General features: G+C 34.8%; 1 long non-coding RNA gene across 1 annotated transcript; it reads right to left on the reverse strand.

Moving 5' to 3' along the window:
- Positions 1-758: 758 nt before the first annotated feature.
- Positions 759-3,538, reverse strand: LOC115929687. Its single transcript, XR_004066673.1, has 2 exons — positions 3,479-3,538; positions 759-2,664 (listed from the first exon to the last, which is right to left on the reverse strand). It is a non-coding gene; the product is annotated as an uncharacterized LOC115929687 (long non-coding RNA).
- Positions 3,539-17,512: the final 13,974 nt, after the last annotated feature.

Consider the following 17,512-nt stretch of genomic DNA (forward strand, 5'->3'; position numbering starts at 1 on the left):
ACAGCATTCTGGAACCTACAGGAGGTTCCAACCCTCTGATGACAGGGAGGGCGGTCATCTGGAAAGCAGCAACTGTTGGGGCAGTAACTGCAGTGAATGGTAGTTGATTCCAGATGCGAATGGTGCGGGGGTAAAATGAGTACTTATAGGAGTCTATGGTTGCCTCAGGAACAGAGAGCTTAAGTGTGTGGTCTCTTCTGCTGATGTATGTAGCTTTGGTTATGTAGCTTTGGTTATGAGGTGAGGAAGATACATGTATTTATCGAAAGCCCCACTTTAATTGGCAAGACATTTCCTTGTCTTTCGAGCCATGCCGACAAGGCAGGGGCACAGCAAAAACAAACAATACTCCCTTTCAATGAATGCACTGTTTGTTCCATTTTCCAAAATACATGTTAAGCAATTACCAACATTTCCTCCTTTAATGCTTCTGTTTTGTAGAATGAAGAAAGCTATCTTCTTAAGGTCCACTATGTGCTTGTGATATTTCAACAACAAATAGCTAAACAACTAATAGTATGACAACAGACACATGAACCAGATAACCCCTTATTCCCTCTCTCTTTATCTCTCTCTCTCTCTCAGTCACTATACTCTTTCCCTAAATCTCTCTTTCTCATTAATATTCTCTCTCAATAAAAGCATATCATGATCCACTTCAACAGAATGATGACAGATTTTAAATTACACAATCCTCTCATTTATCCATATCCAACATCAAATAAAACAATAACCCAGTTTTTTTTTACACAAATGTGTTCACACAAAAGTGACATATATTTATTATCCTTCAATCCTTTCCCTTCTTCATATTCATCATCTGTACGTTATAATTGCAGTTGAATAAAGTAGCTTTAATAATCAGAAAACAAGATGCGACTCATTCAAATACTTGTAAGCTAAAGGTTAACATATCAAATGACATAATACAAGAGGCTACAGGAAGATAAAGCTCACATTTCCCTACAAACAGGCATTTATTGATAAGAGTCTTTATTAAGTATCAAATAATAAGTTTCTCCCTCTCTTGAAAGGACCAGGATTTTTCAACTTTTAACAATATTTGCCCATCTTTTTATTGTCATTGCCCACTTTGCTTCTTGAATTGAATCAGAATAGTCTCTTCTTTCCCCTCACGTTTCAGAAATTCCCAACAAATACATCAAACGCATTTCAATAGCTTACAAACTCATCAACTCTTGTGGCTAGTTATCAGTACCAAATGTCATGAAACTTGACTCTGGAGCTCAAACTCAAAATAAATTGATGGAAAACTATACGTCCTGCACATTGCCTGTTTAGATCTAGAATAGTGTTAACTCACTAACAATATATAAGTCACTACCCTTCTGGCTCCGAACATACAATATCATTAACTATATCATTCACAATGCACCTTGTCAGTAACACAAAAGAGATTTTAAAATACATGTACATATGTGTTCCAAAAAGTTCTGTAATTGAATGGCCAATCATGAACATTAAAATGACAGTAGGATGTGCACAATTTGATTCTCAGTGACGGAAATAGCGAATTGGCTCATGCTTTTTGACTTGTGGATTTCATCTCAATCACTTTCCACCTTGTACTTCCCTGTGTATCCAGGCAGTAGGCTAGGCTTGAATGTTTCCCTTTTTCAGGTTTTTTCTTGTTACATTCAATACATGTCCAGTATGTGACAAATACAAATAATAACAATTCTGGACATGTGTAAGTATTTTCATTCAAAAATTCGTAAAGAGCCATCAGTTTTTCATTCAGATACCTTTTGTGTATTCTTATTCTCAGAAATCAACATGAGAGATCATTTCTGATGATCAGCTGATAAAAATAAATCCTTATCCCCCCCCCCCCCAAAAAAAAAAAAAAAAAAAAATCAAATCAACTCAGTAACAAAATGGTAGGACGAGCAATTAACATAGACCTTTTCAATTGGCACATAGATCTACATCTACATAATTTCTCTCTAAAAACATGTTCATCGAACTGTACCTTAATATTATATGCTGTAATTGTGTTGTTTTAAAATTGACAGTGAATTGAAATACATTCACATGTACAGATCTGTATGGAAAAAAGTCAGGCATATGTACCCATATTACGTACCACTGCTTTCAAAATGTATGGAGAGGAGGGGGGGGGGGGGAGTTAGGAAGGATTTGGGGGAAGAATTGAATGATAACAGTTGACAAGATTGCAAAGGATTCAGGCTACACATTTTGATACCTTTTTCTGTTACACACCTTGAAGAAATACATCTTCATATGATATTGAAGCTCAAGTGTTGTCATGATACTCAAGAAGCTGTGTTTATAAACATGCCAAACCATTGTCAACTCTCTGAGATGCAAAAATAGCTCTGTGTAACTGCAGTGAGCAACTACATTACATGTGTATGTGGGGTTTTTCATTTCAGGAATACACACTATACATGAAATTCATGAATGCAACTTTGACTCTCTGTACAGTAAAATGTTAAATGTTGAATGTTGATAGTTTTGAAAAAGGGGGTTGGTATATATAAATAATTGCAGTGTTTTTTTTCTTCTTCTGTTTCCTGCAATTTACAAATCCATCATGATTATGTACATTTAGCTATACAGTGTGTCCTATTTCCCTCCAAAGACTCCGCCCACTTCATCGTCTTCTCGAACTCCCATGCTCTGTAGAGGGCGGAAGAAAGAAAGACATCAGACAATAAAGGAAATTGTAATGATTGAGATAATTATAGCATAGTAATTTTGAGAAATGAAAACTAATCACACTCTCATCAGTGTGGAGGCTAAGTCTTATGGTCAACCTATAGAATGTAGTGTTTATGAAACAGTTAGTTGTTTCCCCTGATTTATGGAAATGCCTGTATGTGACAAATTACAAGATATACAAGTAGAGTAAAATGACCTGACAAATTAGCCCCCAGGAGCTCTATCGTTCAATGTTTCATCCAATATCCCCAATCTCCATCCCCTCCAAAAAAGTATACCCGTATAATAACCCCCCCCCCCCACCTAATGACTACTCATACCCTTTCAAGGATCGGCTATATCCCACTAAGATACAGCCCATCAGACCAGCTCATCTGCCTAATTCAGAAAGTTATCAAAGGTTTTACAAGACTAACAGTCTATGAGACCAACCACCAGCCAGACCAACATCTTGTGAGCTGTCAGTCTCATGGCCTTTTAATCTACTGGGATATCCCGACTGAGATCATGAGTGCAAAATCATCTCCCTCAATAGTTTATCCTTTCATTCATTTTAAGGAGATTCCGTCATATTTCCCTGCAAGTATCACATGATTTTTGTTTTGTTTTTGGTAGTGGAACTGAGTGTGGAATAATGAAGATGCCAAATTGTATGGTTCATGGTATTTTGTCTTTCATTTTCGCAGCACATGTATCTCTATTTTTTGCATCATTGACAGCCTTTCTATAGCTTGGATCAGCGGAAAAAACAAAAAGTTTTTTCCTATTTTACCTTTTGAACATATTGCGGGTTAACAGCTATCTCTTGGTCCATGCTCTTGAGCTTCTCATCTAGACAAATTGTTCATCCATACCCTGGGGTTAATACCCTGCAATATCCTTGAGGAAACTATCTTGGTTATCATTTTATGAGCATCAACACCACAGGGGGTGGTAGGTGTTACGGACACTACACAATGCTACAGAAATGGAATTCTTTAGCATTATTTACCTTAACATTCAAATATTTTGCACTTCTTTGGGGAATCTTTGGGCCATTTGTGAAAAATAAAACAATTCTCACTCACTTCAGTCCATAAATTAGACTCAGTATACACTTCAGAGGTAACACAAGGTCAAATCTGAAAAATGACATTTTTTTTTCAAAACCTGAAACTTTTTAAACAGCCAACCAAACATTAATAAATGAGACAAATTACAAACTTTAGTCCCATCTGTATACATATAAAAACAAATCAAGTTGCTAGGAAGGCTCGTTTCATATCATAAGCTGTCCAAAATAACTTATGTACAAAATCCTATAGGATGTTCCCCATTGTTACGTACACTACATTTTATACATATACATGCTATTCTTTGATGCAATATATAAGTAATCCATTTGCTTTTTTCTGCCATCATTGTTGTTGCTGCATAATATCTTGAGGCCAACAGAGGGTATCTTTTCAAATCCTCATTACCAAGTCTCTTGGATAGGACTTAGGAAGTCCACCCTTTCAATAGAAGCAGAACAATCTGACAAACAGAAAACACAAGTTGTTCTCTGTAGTTCCAGGGGTGGCCCAATTGTAGTGTTTTTGTTTTCTTCTTCTCCATCTTCTTTGCTCACTTTAAAAATTTGAAAGAAGCTTAATTTAGTCATAAGAACATGAAAGAAGCATAACTATTTAGACAATTAAGGAAGATGAAAGAAGACATTAAAAAAAATGATATAAAGAAGGAAAGCATGAGGAAAGATTGAAAGAAGGAAGAAGAGAATAAAAAAGATAACTACTTAACCAAAGAAAAAGAAGAATAAAGAAAAGGATAAGAATCAGAAATAAGGAAAAGGAAGAACAATACAATAAAATAAGGAAGAACAGAAAAAAGAGGATAATACTGTACATCATGTATAGCATAATTAAGGTGAGCCTCTTATTAGACATAAGCATGGAAACCCTTGAAAATGCAAAAATACGATGTACTTCATTATTTTGAGAAGGAACTCATAGGACCTTACAAGATTTGTTCAGTGAGGCCGAAAAAAACAATATGTTTGGAAAAGAAAGTTCCCACTGTGTCCTTGTATCGTCCGTGCTGCAGGATATATTCAGTATGTTTAGAACCCATTTTTAGGAGCTCGTTAAAATAGCGTTGGAAAAATTGGGGTCATAAAAAGACCACAGTGTGTACTTTATGAAGAGTAATCCAACCAACTAAGTGGTATACTTGTAAAACCTTAGACAGTGTACGCCGAAAAACAGTGATAATTAATCTATATGCAAAATTATGGTGTACGCAATAACCAATTCTGATACGTTTATTCGATAATCCTCAGATGTTCGGTGATCGTTATTGGTGGTGGCAATTAAACCAGTATTCATAAAATCCTCAGATATATATAATAATGTCTGTAAAGAAGTCAAAAGCGACCTCAGTCTATTTTTTTTCTCTCTCTCTATCAAATAGTTAGCTTACTTTATCAAGAGAAATTATGAGCAAAAACGAAGACGATGATATATTTCATAATTTATATGTAAATCTCCTCAAAGGGGGTGTCCTCAAAAGAAGGTATGTTTCCATAGTCCTCAGCAGATACTAGTCATACATGTACTGGTGTGTGCCAAAGTGTTTATGTGTGTGTGGACATAAACTACAATGTAGTGACTTATACATTTTGTAAGTAGGCAATTAAATGATTAAAATATTGTATTTTCTCATGCATCATACATATTTGATGTCATAGACAGCTTTTACATTGTTAAAATTTATTTTAGAACACTGTTATCCAGAAAAGGAGGTATAGTTTGGCTTCCAGGCCTTGATATTACTCCTCCTGTAGTGTCCGTAACACATATCTGTAGTGTCCGTAACACTGGCTCCTACTCTTTTCTACCCTCAATATTGAAACTAAAACACAATGATGCATTTAATTTCATACTTAATTACATCTAACTGATATTGTTGAAATAAAATATAGATATTAAATTACTTGTAAGTCATTTTTTTTTATCTTTAAAATTAAATTAATGGAAAATAGCTTATTTGTTTGCGAAATATCATATCCAGGAGAAAACCTCCCAAGGAAAGAGAATTTTTTTTATTCATTGAGAAGAGCAACTGTATTAAATCAAATTTGAATTACAAATTAGTAGTATTTAGTTATCAAGCTGTATTTTTACACCATTAACACCATCACACACTTGTGTTACGGACACTACATACGTTACGGACACTACAAATGCCATTCATTAAATTGCAACAAAAAAACTGTTATGCTTAGCTGAATATTATTATACCACAGCTAGTCCCCGGGGGTAGTTGCACAAATCAAAGTATATAAGAACTTTGAAAACATTTTCACATAGCAGGAATTACACCGTTACGGACACTACAGGAAATTCCGGACACAATTTATGATCGGAATGTGGGCATATATTTTTGTAACGTTTGTATCTTTGTTTAATTTTTTGTTTCTGATGATAGGACAACATGTTACTCAGAAAATATAACCAATTACCTATTAATATAGTGCTAAAATATATGAATTATAGATGCAAAATTATGCACATAGCTGTTTTTTTAAAAAGCGTTACGCTCGTCTCTCTTCACAGAAATAACCACTGTATCGCAATTCTTGGGTCAATTCTCAAGCCGTAAAAAAATACTGAGTGGAGATAAAAAGGACTATAAGATGGCATGAAAGGATATGGCATATCTTGTGTAATTCCACAGTAGCACCTTATGAAAAAAGAGACATTGTTGAAGTGCAAATGAGTAACAGCCAAAAAGGGGCATTTTTGGCCCTCTATTACCTTTCCCACACCGCCAACACAAAAGAAAGTCAAACGAAAGTTGCTGCCTGATGACGAACTCATATGGTCCAACATTTCAGGCCACAAGACATTTGATTAGATGACTTTGTGTTTTCAGGAGAGATGCGTAACACTGTACGTAGAATAGTTGCACCCTGATTGTGGCTATACCCGGTGCATGTAGATGAACTCTCCTTGCGATGTCACACAGAGATAACGTGAGGAAGGTCTAAAGAGAAAGACAAATACTGACAATGAATATCCCCTACTGTATAACTCAATCTTCACCTCTACTTCACTAGTATGTCGCCCTCTTGTGTGGCAATTGAACTCAACTGCATTGCGCGCCTTAGAATTCGTTATGGCTCCAAAGTTCACAAATATATTTCATGCATACATGTACATGTGTTAGATTTTTCTAATAAAAATTGCTAAAAATATGATTCTTTTCTTTCATTTGTCACCATTTTTTTAAGGAAGATTAAACTCAAAATTAAAGAAGGCAAGTTTTCATGATTCCAAAAATTATTGTTATTGAATCTGAGAAGTATAAAGTAATGTAGAACATCTAAGAATTTAGGTTAAAGCAGTGCCTTTTTTCACAACAGACATAATGATAAACTGCACATAATTCTTAGTGCCTAACTGCACTGTGAAGCAGATTATTGCAAAAATCATTGAAAAACCACATTTTAAAGAAAAAACATCCACATTACACATACATGCAAATTGTTTCCAGCTGGACAGCGTCCTCGTAAGGATAATGTTATTTCATGTTCAGGATGTATACATGTATTCTCCTTTCTTTTTTTCTTTCTTTGAAAGAAATATTTGTTTGTTTGTTGTTTTTTGTTGTTTGTTTTTACCTGACTGCTTAGAAATGAGTATGCTTGTAATGAAGCAACCAGAAGACCGACGGCTGTAAGTTCTCTCTGAGATGCTTGTGCATGAGGATTATTGCCTTACCAAAGAGCACTAGCTTATCGATTCAGTTTCAAACCCAGGACCTCCCAGTTACTGGCCCACTGCTCTACCACTGAGCTATCGTGCCTCCTGCATGATTATGTAGACGTACATCATGCAGCATAATTTTTTATTTTTATATTTTTCTCGAATTCAATATACTTGCAATTCATTGTTTGTTGTATCTTGCTTTTTACCTAATATGTAAACTCACATGGATTGTTAGATCTTAATTTTGTCAAATAAATAATAATAATAATAATAATAATAATAATAACAATAATAATAATTGTAAACAAAATTAAAATAATCATAACTAGATGGTACTTCGACTGCACCCAGTCGGAAAATGATGCCTCCGCCAAAGAGCAATTTTTCAATGCATTAACATGTTCCCAGAATATTGTGATTACAAGCTATTTTTCATATACATGTATTACCCCTTGATCTTTGACCTCATGACCCTAACATCTATTCAGTTCATTGGCTTTGCAAGATACATACATGTCCTACGTTTGATAGTAATCCATCCATCAGTTCTAATGAGAATGCGTTGAGAAGCTATTTATGCATGCATAATGAGCCCCATGACCTTTAGCATGGAAGTTGGCACAGTATGTAAACCTCCCCAATGCACCCAGGCCATTCAAAAGCTATCAAATGAACTCAAGTTTCCTTTCAAGATGCTGGCAGAAAAATGAAAAAAAAAACTGATAAAAATTAAATAAACATTGCAGGAATCTACCAATCAATTTGAAATCCGCATCTGGCGAAACAAAAAAACAAAAAATCATATTGCTTACTTTTGTAAGTCGCTGGATATTCTTTCGATAAAGTGATGACACCACTTGTTTGCCTAGACCAGGGATATTTAAACTCACATATCCCTGCCTAGATCCATGTTCTGGTCCTTTCAGGGGAAAGAAGATAACAAGGTTTATAAACATTGTATAAATGATAATCACTGAAAAGAAATACACCACCGTCTTTGTGCTTTGACTATCATGTTATAATATCGTCTGTTCAGAGCCAGAAGGGCGTTGTCTCTATGTAAAAGCATATGAGTTGATGCCCTTCTGGCACCAACCAATGATATTATACATACAAGTGAACAGACTGTACTTTGCCTTTCATCTCATTCATTCTGCACTCTGCAAACATAATATTAAAATACATGTATTAAAGGTCTGCTTATCTGAATACTGTTTACTGTGTCTCCGTATCAGTTATGAACATTTGTTCTATACAAAGGTTAATCATATTTTTTTTCATCTTTCTTGCCTTAAGATAAAAAATGTTTGAGCAAGAATTTGGCACTGTTTACTGAGTCTCCTCATCACTTATGACACATCTTTGTTCTATACAAAGGTTAATGATATTTTTTGTCAACTTTCTTGCCTCAAGATACGAAATGCTAATATACCTGATAGTAAACAAAACAAATTAGGGTCTTTAAAAAAAAAGGTAAAATGTAGGTCAATTTTCTGTGTTACAGAATGATTATCAATTTTAAAAATAAAACATTATAGATATTTTAATAAAGATTTACAAACTAATGATATACTACATAAACTTATATGAGGTTATATGAGGTCATTTCACAACAGTTAAGTTTCCTATCAACCATTTATCAAATGATTATATAAAATATTGTATTTTAAATAGATTTGTTATGAAATGACCAAAAGTTGACCTTCTATATCATTCCGTAACAAGTATATGAAATTCAACATTTTATGAATCTGATGAATGGTTGGAAACCCAAAAGTTGATTATGTACATCATATCATTGATTTGTAGAAGGGCGTTGTCTCTATGTAAAAGCATATGAGTTGATGCCCTTCTGGCACCAAACAATGATATTATACATACAAGTGAACAGTCTGTACTTTGCCTTTCATCTCATTCATTCTGCACTCTGCAAACATAATATTAAAATACATGTATTAAAGGTCTGCTTATCTGAATACTGTTTACTGTGTCTCCGTATCAGTTATGAACATTTGTTCTATACAAAGGTTAATCATATTTTTTGTCATCTTTCTTGCCTTAAGATAAAAAAATGTTTGAGCAAGAATTTGGCACTGTTTACTGAGTCTCCTCATCACTTATGACACATATTTGTTCTATACAAAGCTTAATCATATTTTTTGTCATCTTTCTTGCCTCAAGATACGAAATGCTAATATACCTGATAGTAAACAAAACAAATTAGGGTCTTAAAAAAAAGGGTAAAATGTAGGTCAATTTTCTGTGTTACAGAATGATTATCAATTTTAAAAATAAAACATTATAGATATTTTAATAAAGATTTACAAACTAATGATATACTACATAAACTTATATGAGGTTATATGAGGTCATTTCACAACAGTTAAGTTTCCTATCAACCATTTATCAAATGATTATATAAAATATTGTATTTTAAATAGATTTGTTATGAAATGACCAAAAGTTGACCTTCTATATCATTCCGTAACAAGTATATGAAATTTAACATTTTATGAATCTGATGAATGGTTGGAAACCCAAAAGTTGATATATGTACATCATATCATTGATTTGTAGAATTTTCTTAATATGTGTAGAATATTCCTGATTAAGAATATAAATTTATCTGGAAGTGTCATTTTGTAACGCTTGGAATGACCAGTAACAACATATAAGTCCAATCAACCTATAATATTATTGTGCATGTATATGTAGGCTTTATAAGGGTTGTCTGGGCTTTGGGAAAGATCCATACTTTCATGTATTTAGTTAAGATGGTGAGAATGCTTCTCCTAAAAATAAATGAATAAAATTACAGGAAGATCTGTTCATGCATCTGTTCAGACCACAACACATACATACAGCCCATGTTTTTCTGCGATAGGAGGAGGAATGTTACTCTATTGAGCTGGTCTGAATGTTTTTCTAGGACACTGCTCACATCGGATGGGTTGTTTGTAGAGTGAGAGTTGGCAATCTCTTGATACAGCTGGCTCAGTGGCGGTGGAAAATAGGGTACAAGGTACAAGCACGTACTGCCAATAAACTCAATATATTGTTTGTGTACTGGTATATCAATATTCTAATGTCTTATCAAGCAATCAACTTTTATACAACATGACACTCCTACGTGTGCTGACTCCCTCTGCAATACACATTCCTGGCATCAACCGCTTCACATGTTGCACCGTAATACATGTAGTCTACGAAGCGATCTCTTCAACAAGTTTGGAGGACATAAAATGAATTATTTGGATGGCAGTTTGGCAACGTTTGAAGTATACAGGTATGTTTTTGTAATACTTATTCCTATCAGTTATCACGCCCATTTACTTAATATAAATACAGATTTAAGTTAAAAGAATTATCATAAATGTACCTCCATATATCTTTTTTTTAATTTTTTTTTAAAATCCTGCACAGAATAATTATAGTGTTATACATTGCCCTGTTTAATTCTAAACAGTTACCAAACTTGCTATGAAGAAAACTGGCAAATGATTACATGAGTTAAGAACCGAGGAATATTGTTAGCCCACTACAGTATATCAGTTCCTTTGGATATGAATTTTTCACATGTTGTCTGATAGATACTGTTGCCCTCATGCCTTTACACAGGCTATATCGATGCCCATGATACTGCATGAATGCACCTTAATTAACAGTATGTTCTTTATAAAATATTCCATATGTTGATTCACAAAGACTTATTATTGAAATTAGATTTTACATAAAATTATCTCTTTTTCTGTTTCCAAAAGAAAAATAATTTAATCCTATATTTAATAGTGGATACGCATGTACTGAGTGTCAAATAGTAACGCCATGTAAATTGAGTAAAGGCATGAGGAGTCACTCTCCAACGAAAGGAGGGAAATGTATACCAAAATATCTTATTGAATAGCCAGGGAATGCATTGCGAACCAATAATTGACATTTATTATTATGTTATAACAATCAGTGGTATTCATGATTGTGAACTAACTAAAAGTGTAAATCTTCTGCACAGATGATGGTGTTAACAGATTTACTCCGTTTTCCTCTACATACCGGTAATTACAATATCAGTCTTTATAATGAATCAAAATAGACTTAAAGTGTTATATCATGGTATGAAATTCCTTATACATGCTTCTTTACTAAATTCTTATATAGGTTTGCAGCTCAAGAATCCAGCAGAAGCATAGAATCAAAGTACGGATGGACTTAACTGTGAATTAAGAGAAATCCACCTCATCTTTCCATCAAGTAACTGTGATTTCACACCGAAACTAAGAACACTGCACATTAAGAAACATTGTTGGCATGTCAACCGGACTTCATTGTGATAAACGTGCATGAGCATACAGCCAAAGCCAGTGCCTCCTAGCAGTGAAAGCACCCTACATGTACATGGAAAAGTGTATCATAGACAACGTAGTAGATTTCATGGTATAACTTTGAACATACAGTCAAGCTGAAAAAAGGGGAACTTTCTCAACGAAGATATATTCTGAAAGGAGGTTGCATTGGAGCGTACATATGTTTGAATGTCAATAAACAGTGGCAATACTTTTTATTGGACCTGACTGATTTCCACCGTCTTGCTGAACATAAAGTTCTGGATAGTTGTTCACATCTTTGCCAGCAAGTACATAATTTCCTAATAAGGAATTTATATTGATTGATCTTCCTTTCAAAATCTGTACAAAATTTGATATTATTGTAGTCTTGAGAAGCAATAAGTCAAAATGAGTTTTCCAGTCATTTTTATATTCATTGTATTTGTCATGTGTAATGTGTGTAAATCTGAAGATGAATTCAAAGCTGTTATTGAAGGTAGTAGTGTACATCTTGATTTTCCATATCCATGTAACAGTACAAGAGTTACACTACAGTACGGAATTAGAGTGCCTTTTTACACATTGGCAGATACAGAATCTATCGTTTTACCACCTGTACAAGTACACAGATTCACTTTCAGGAATACAAGTGAACAAGATCATTGTTCACTGCATGTCAGTATCAGCCCTGTAATGAGAACTGATGCAGGAATATACATATTCTTTGCCTATCGTGAGGATGGTATATATGAAAGTTCATTTAAAAGAATCAGATTGAATGTTGATTTTCTACCTGGTAAGGCATCTTGTACAATGGGTAAAGAGAACACGGTTGGGAATTGGGTAGCACTGAATTGCATGGCTCCAGTTGGGACGTTATCAGGTCAAATCGATTGCTTTCAGGGAGGGATCAAAATGCACCCAATTACAGAACCTACTGAAACTCAAACACATTTGAAGCAAAGCATACATGTAAATATAAAACCCCGGTGTTTTGTTGTACTTCTAGCAGGGAACACACTACAGATTTGTGTGATTGTAATGATTTTCAATGGAACTTAGCAAATGACAAAGACCTGAGCTCAGTCATAGATCCATGTGGTCCAAACACATCAGTGCTGGATCAAACACAGACCAATGAGACTGTTTTCACTCCCTCAAAGGCAATATCCACAACAGCAACAACTATCAAGATCAAGGTGCGCGATGGTTCATTGCCACGGAAATACGTGGTTGTTTTTTGCCTTGGTTTTATTCTCATAACTGGTTTAGCCATTCTTGTGATTGTATTATTACGTAAATCAAGAAAATCAGAAGACAAATTCCTCAGATATGCACTGAATTCAACACCAACTCAGAATCGAAATCTATATGAATGTCTTAAACTTTCACACAATGCAGGTGTAAACAAATGGTCCCCCCAGCGTTCAACAACACTTTGAACAAGACAAGTGCGACTGCGTCTTCTATATGCCTCCGCCCTAAGTTCAGTATAGGAAATTGATAGAATTATTCTTGACATATCACAATGAAGAAAAAAGCCTATCTCTTGTGATTCTTGAGATATCGCAATAGCAAGGCTAATGGAGACCAATGAGACTGTTTTCACTCCCTCAAAGGCAATATCCACAACAGCAACAACTATCAAGATCAAGGTGCGCGATGGTTCATCGCCACGGAAATACGTGGTTGTTTTTTGCCTTAGTTCTATTCTCATAACTGGTTTAGCCATTCTTGTGATTGTATTAATGCTCAGATCAAAAAAATCAAAAAAGAAATTTTTACTCAAACTAGCACTAAATTTCAGACCAAGTCAGGATCGAAATCTATATGAATTTCATAAACCTACATCCAATGCAAGTGTACACAAAAGCTCCTTCCAGCGTTCAACATCAATTTAAAGAAGACAAATGCGACTGCGTCTCTTTTATGTCTCCGCCCTAAGTTCAGGGAAACTCTGACTTTGAAGGTGTTATATGGAACAATTAAATGCAATATAGGTAAATATAAAACTAATATTTTGATATAATAAGCATATTTACTATTTACTAGTATGTAATCAACCACAAGTGACAGTTTCTTTCTAAATGAAACTACATGACCTGAACAGAACATTATTTGTATCTTCGTAAGGGACCAACCATCTTCAAAATTGATTTGTGTATAATCAGTTTATATGAACAAAACAAATATTTTGGTCTGTTTTGTCGAAAGCATGTAATGCACTTACCAACCCTTCTCTATCATCAATGTATTGTTTGCTTGTTTTTGTTATGTAGCATAATTTATAGCAATTACCAATTGGCCTACTTAATTCTTTACATTGTTAGACTAACTAGTCCATTAAGCAATGACAAAAGTAGTTTATTTACACTATTTACACATTGTCTGCAGCATTCTATTTTCTATAGATGCACTTTGCTAAATGCATTGTTTGTTTGATATATTTGGTAAATTGGTTCATACTTCACCGCGTGATAGGAAACTGTTTAGCCAGGATCATGTTACTTGTATCTTGTTACGAACCTCAAACAAATTCATGTAGGTTAATTATGAGCATGAGCAGAAGACTTGCTTGAAAAGGAGTGATTTTGATTAAAACCTACGACTGTGTTTGTCACAGGTAATACATAATTTTGTTTTGTACTCATATTGTTGCTAATGTTGTGTTGTGAAGCACAGGGAAATGTGATTTTATAATCTATTGTCACCTTGTTGAGACAATCTATTAATGAAGGCTTCACATTGCTCAGAAGACTCACATTGCTCAGAGAACCAGAAACCAGAACCAAACAAAAATATTCCTCCAGATGTTTCTTTCCTTAAGTTTTTGAAAATGAAATGTAATTTTTTTTTAAAGCTTTTACTATGTTTTAGAATTCAAATTTATTTTGGGCTCTTGCTGTAAAATAATATTTGTAGCCTTTTTATTTCCAGACTCGCATTGGTGTTACCATGTATTTGCTTTTGTAATAAAACAATTATTTGATTTATAATCTTTATTTTATAGAATTCAAATACTTTGAAAAATATTTACATAACTTTTAAGGTATATTCATTTCACAACTAAAACAAAATATGTTGGCCTTTTCCAAACAGTTTGCTGTACATGTACTTGGGAGAAATAGAGAGATGCCATCATATTTTCACTCTTATCTATCGCCAATGTTTTGTTTTCTATTATGGACTTTTGAATGCATCATCTTACCAACAAAATTGAAAAATAAGGATCTGAAAGGTTAACCACATGCTGTACAATTGGTACTACCAGCAGTGAACTGGGTCATTGTACGTAGCTGAGCAAGTACATGTAACAATATTGAATGGCACATGACTGGATTGTGATACTTCTTCAATGCTTGTTTTTATTTGTAGAATAAGGAAATTGCCAACAATACTCACTTCAATGCTGGTTTTGATTTATAGAATAAAAAAATATGTCAACAGTACGTTCTTCAATGCTTGTTTTGTTTTGAAGAATACAGAAATTGCCAACAATAATTTCTTCAATGCTTGTTTTGTATTTTGGCCCGTCTTCTTTTTTCTTTTTTTTTTGGGGGGGGGGGGGGAGGCAGGGGGGGGGGGGAGGAGGGGCAAGGTCCGCTCGGGCCCCTGGATCTGCGCCTGACTCTAACATGATGTGACTCACTGCCATGCAAGGATGATGTTGTGATTGCCTGGAATAAGTCAATATCGAACAAAAAGATAAATTTATTGGACTGATAATATTTACAAAATATGAAGAAAAAAAATACAAAGATATCCCTCAATAAGGAAGGAGTGTTTTTTAGCAGGTGAAAGCAGGCGTGTAGCTTGGGGGAGGGGCGGTGGGGCGGTCCCCCCCCCCCCCCAAAAAAAAAAAAAAAAAAAAAAAACGCGGCCCCCAAAAAGAGAGAGAGAGACGAGAAATAAGTAAGAGGACGTAGGAAGAAAAAGGAGCAGACATAGACACATTGTATAAAATTCAGAAAGGGATTATGGAGTCGTGTACGGTGAATCGAATCGTCTTCTTTCTCGAATAATTTAATGAAACGTCAAAGCTTCCGCGCCTCGCGCGGGAGGGGGGGGGGGAACTGAATTCAGACACAAAATAAGAGTCGAGAACGGTACAACAAATTGCCTTCTTTCCCTAACAATTTAATGAAACGTCAAAGCTTTTAATGAAATTCCCCCTCCCTGCACCCACCCGCGCTTCGCACGCTCTGTAAGTGATTCGCACGTTAAGCGGGCTCACTACCCCCCCCCCCCCCCTCTAAAATTAAATTCTTTTACACAAGCGCGCTTGGGTAAAAGAATTTAGAGAGATAAATGGATACATTCAAGAGGAGCTTTATGCAAGAACTGAAAGATGATAACTACGAACCTGGGAACAATTTTGCACTGCAGTTCTAATTTAAGGGTAGAAATTATATGAATTCACAATTCTGAAAATTTCTGAAAAGAAGAAGGATAAGAAAAAGTAGGAGAATAAGAAGGTAAAAGAGGAAGAAGGAGAATAAGAAAATTAACACATAAAGGCAAAGAGACAGAAATACACAAGGAGGAGGGCACAGAGAGGGTGAGTGTGCGTGCGTCTGTGTGTGTGGGTGTGGGTGTGTGTGTGTGTGTGTGTGTGCGCGTGTGTGTGTGTGTGTGTGTGTGTGCTGGGGGGGGTAATAACCTTATTAAGTAAGAAAACCTGTCAAGAGTTTGAGAATGCAACAATCACACTATTTACAGGGAGATTGAACACGGAAAGATCGATAGAAAGAACTCAAAATAGCCCTCAGACTGAGAAATCTATCTTTAATAGCGGTAACAGATAGAACACGACCTTAATATTGGAAACAAAATGTATGGAATGATACCCATACGATATATATGATATTATTGACTTTGAAACACATTTCTGATCCAGAAAATTTAACGAATCCATCTGGATAATAAGGATTAGTCCTTCACTGAATAGGACTAGCTTTTCATTGTCACCTATCTTTGCTACAGTGATCTCAAGGCATCAGACAGTAAGATACTGTATGAATACTCACTTGGCTTGACAAAGTCCACAGGAGTGGATAAAAAGTTTGCCTGTTAAAGTTTTTGTAGAAGCTTGAATATATGTTATCTTTAAAATGGTAAAAATATATTTGCAATCAACACACTAGAAAAGCTATAAAATATTGTATGCGGGTACCTCGTCGCTAAATGTGAATCACTAATAATAACCTTTATACTTGTATATAAGGTTATTCGGGCTTCTCGTTGCACAGATTTACCTCCGGGGGGGGGGGGTACTCACATATTAGGACATACGGGGGTAAGCTAAGCTCAAAGTATGACAACAGACACATGAACCAGAAATTAAACCCCCATTCTCTCTCTCTCCCTCAGTCACTATTTTTATTCCCCTTAATTTTTCTTTCTCATTAATTCTCTATCTCTCTCTCAATAAAATCCTATCATGATCCACTTCAACAGCATGATGAAAGATTTAAATAACACAATCCTCTAATTCATCAATATCGAATATCAAATAAAACAATAACCCACTTCTTTTTACACAAATGTGTTCTCACAAAAGTGACAAACATTTATTATCCTTAAATCCTTTCCCTTCTTCATACACATCATCTGTACATTATAATTGCAGTTGAAAAAAGTAGCTTTAATAATCAGGAATCAAGATGCGACTCATTCAAATACTTGTAAACTGAAGGTTAACATATCAAAGGACATACTGAAAGAGGCTACAGGAAG

The sequence above is a fragment of the Strongylocentrotus purpuratus genome, unplaced genomic scaffold, assembly GCF_000002235.5.
Source record: "Strongylocentrotus purpuratus isolate Spur 01 unplaced genomic scaffold, Spur_5.0 spur5_contig_861, whole genome shotgun sequence".
NCBI lineage: Eukaryota > Metazoa > Echinodermata > Echinoidea > Camarodonta > Strongylocentrotidae > Strongylocentrotus > Strongylocentrotus purpuratus.